Below are 3610 nucleotides of genomic sequence, written 5' to 3' on the forward strand. Positions count from 1 at the left end.
GATAAAAAAAAAAAAAAAAAAAAAAAAAAGGAATCTATTAGCCCAAATTGATTTAAATAAACAAATGGAGAAGGGAAAGCCTTTCCTTACAGAGGAATTTCAACTAATTAATGTGGAAGAAATGATGAAGTTAGCAATCTGTATTTGGCAAGCAGCACGGTAAGAACTGGTTAAGGCACACATCGTCCGTAGGTACAAAAGTGGTAAAAGTATGATGGGGACACTACATTCCTATGGTACTAGAGTATCACACCACAGTCCCTCTCCATTATGACGGGAGAAAAGGTCACTTCATAACGGAGATACCTGATAGGTACTGCCTTAACAAAGTAACCATTAGCATCAGGCATGATGGGACGAACTCTTGGAGGCTGAGGCAGGAGAGTCTCAAGGTTGAACCCAGCCTGGCAATTCAAAGTAAAAAAAACATAAAAGGGTTAGAGATGTGGCTAAGTGTGAAGGCCCTGAATTCAATCCCTAGTACCACAAAGGAAAAAAATAAATAAATTAAAAAGACAGGTGGGATCCGTGAAACCTACGCACAGGCTTCCTTGTCCTTATGCATTGTGCTTCCCTTGTTCCAAGGGTGAAGACATATGGCTGAAGGCAGGAGGAAACCTGGTACAATATTTCAAGAGTCCTCTCCCAGTGGAGTCACACAGGACTCAATTCTTCCAGCAATAAGTGTCCCAATCCTTGTGCATTGTCATGTGCTGGGGAAGCTCATCAGAGACTCAGTGCCCAACGTTGAAGCTGAGGCTTGTCAGTACGTGAGCCTGTGCCCAGCGCATACCAGAATTCCAGACTCCCCAAAATGCAGGTGTTCAGCATAAGCCTCAGTTTCCCCACACAGTGTGCCACTCATTTGTTTGTCTGTTTGTTTGTTTTTCAGTGCTAGGGTAGAATCCAGAGTTTGAAGTATCCTAGGTAAGTGTTCAACCACTAAGCTACACTCTAGCTACTCTCTCTCTCTCTCTCTTTTTTTTTTTTTTTTTTGGTGCTGGGGACCCAACTCAGGCCCTTGCACTTGCAAGGCAGGCGGGCAGAACCACTGAGCCAACTCCCCGGCCCCTAGCTACTCTTTTGTCATTGCTGGGTTTTGTTGTTGTTGTTTTGTTTTGTTTTATTTTGAGACAGGGTCTTGCTATATAGTCCATAGGAGTATGAATTCTCAAGGATCCTCCTGCCTCAGCCTCCTGTGTGCTGCAATTATAGGCATGTGCCACTACACCTGGCCTCCCTAATCATTCTTTTTTTCTTTTTCTTCTTTTTTTGCAGTATCAGGGATTGAATTCAGGACCTTGAACTTGTGAGGTCACGGTGTGGTGTCACTGAACTTAAACTCTCGGCCTCTAGTCATTCTTTTCTTTCTCTCTCTCTCTTTTTTTTTTTTTTTTTTTTTTGGTACCAGGGATCAAACTCAGGAGGCAGGCGGCGGAACCACTGAGCCAATTCCCTGGCCCTCCCTAGTCATTCTTATTTAGGAAAAGTTCTCTCCTACTCCCATTCCTCTTCCTTCTCCTCCTCCTTCTCCTTGCTCTCCTCTTCTCTTTCATACTGGGTATTTATTCCAGGGCTTTTGCAATAACTTCCAGCCTGTTTTTTTTAATCGATGTAAGGACCTTAAACAGGCCCTAGCCAGGGTTCCAGATGCTAATCAAGGACAAATCTTACGATCAGATCTTTCCAGAAATAACAGTCTCACTCTTTACTGTATAGATATATACAAGAAGCCAGGCGTGGTGGCACATGCCTGTAATCCCAGCACTTGGGAGGCTGAGGCAGGAGGATCACTGCAAGTTCAAGGCCAGCCTGAACTGCAAAGCAAGACCCTGTCTCAAAAAATTCAAGATAATAATGATAATAACAAACCAAACCAAAACACAACACACACACACACACACACACACACACACACACACACACACCACCCAAAGAATTTATGTATCTGTGTTCACTAAGGATAATTATGTAGTTTCCCCTCCTCCTCCTCCCCCCTCCTCCTTCTTTTTTGAGACAGGGTCTCACTGTGTAGTCCAGGCTGACCTTGAACTCACTATGTATCCCAGGCTGGCCTCGAACTCATGGAGAACCTCCTGCCTCAGCCTCCCAAAGTGCTGACACTACAGGTGTGCGCCACCACATCCAACTATGTAGCGTTTTCTTGTAATGATTTTCTCCGGGTTTGTATCAGACTAATGCTAGTGTTATAGAGTGATTTGGGAAGTACCCTCCCTCTTAACTTTTCTTTAAGTACCTGGTAGAATTCCCCAAGGAAGCCATCTAGGCTTTGAGTTTCCTTTGTAGGAAGGATTTTTGTTTTGTTTTGTTTTGTTTTTGCTTTTGTTTGTTTGTTTTGAGGCTGGTATTAAACTTGCACAGCCTTTCCAGTAGCTGGGATTACAGGCATGCACTACCATGCTTGGCCTGGAAGGTGTTTTACTATACATTCAATTCCTTTAATATACAGCTATATAGAGGCTATTCAATTTGTCCATTTTCGTCCTGAGTGTCCATTGGCATTTTGTATCCTTCAAGGAATTTATTTTTTACTTAAACATTTTTTCTTGATATAGGGTCTCACTATGTAGTCCAGGCTGACCTTGAACTCACTATGTAGCCCAGGCTGTGTCTGAACTTGCAGAGATCCTCTTGCCTCAGCCTCCTGAATGCTGGGATGACAGACATGGGCCACCTCACAAGGTGTTTGAGGAATCTACTGTCAGAATTATTGGCATAAAGTTCTTCATAGTACAGCATTCATCGTTAGGATTTTTTAATTGTGGCATAATATGTGTAACTAATTTACCATTTTAATCAGCTTTAAGTGTATAATTCAGAGACATTAAGTTAATTTGCAGCCCAGTGTGGTGGTGCACTCCTGTAATCCCAGCTACGAGGGAGGCTGAGACAGGATAGCAAGTTTGGGCCCAGCCTGGGAAATTTAGCAAGTTAGCAAGACCATGTCTCAAAACATTTTTCCAGTTGTTTTTTTGTTTGTTTGTTTTTGAGACAGGGTCTCACTATATAGTTCAGGATGGACTTGAACTCATTATGTAGCTCAGGCTGACCTAGAACACAGTGATCCTCCTGCCTCAGCCTCCCAAGTGCTGAGATTACAAGTGTGTGCCACCCTGTCCACACTGTCCAGCTCCAGTTTTTTTTTGTTTTTTGTACTGGGGATCAAACTCAAGACCTCACACTTGCCAGGCAGGTGCTGTACCACTGAGCCAAATCCCCGGCCCCAGCTTTAGTTTTTATAAGGAAGATTTATTTAACAAGTTTCACTTAGTACAATACATCTAAATGAAAATTACAATACAAACAAAGATTTAAATCAAAGCCTCAGAATTCCATACAAATGATATGAGCAAATTCTGAAAGTATTGGTATTACATCTCAAAATTGCCCCAGCTCTTTAAAGAAAAAAAGTAAAAGTGTCTTACAAGATATTATATCTTACAAGATATTAAACCAAAAAGCTAGACTTATCAAACATGCCAAATATTTTCACTTTGAATCATAGACACAGCTCCTATATTTGAGTTTTATAGAAAAGCATGTTTCTCAGGGTCCAGGGTTCTAGCTCAGCGGTTCGGTGGCCTGCCTT

This window comes from Fukomys damarensis, unplaced genomic scaffold (genome assembly GCF_012274545.1).
Source record: "Fukomys damarensis isolate Sample0158 unplaced genomic scaffold, DMR_v1.0_HiC HiC_scaffold_39, whole genome shotgun sequence".
In the NCBI taxonomy this organism is placed as follows: domain Eukaryota; kingdom Metazoa; phylum Chordata; class Mammalia; order Rodentia; family Bathyergidae; genus Fukomys; species Fukomys damarensis.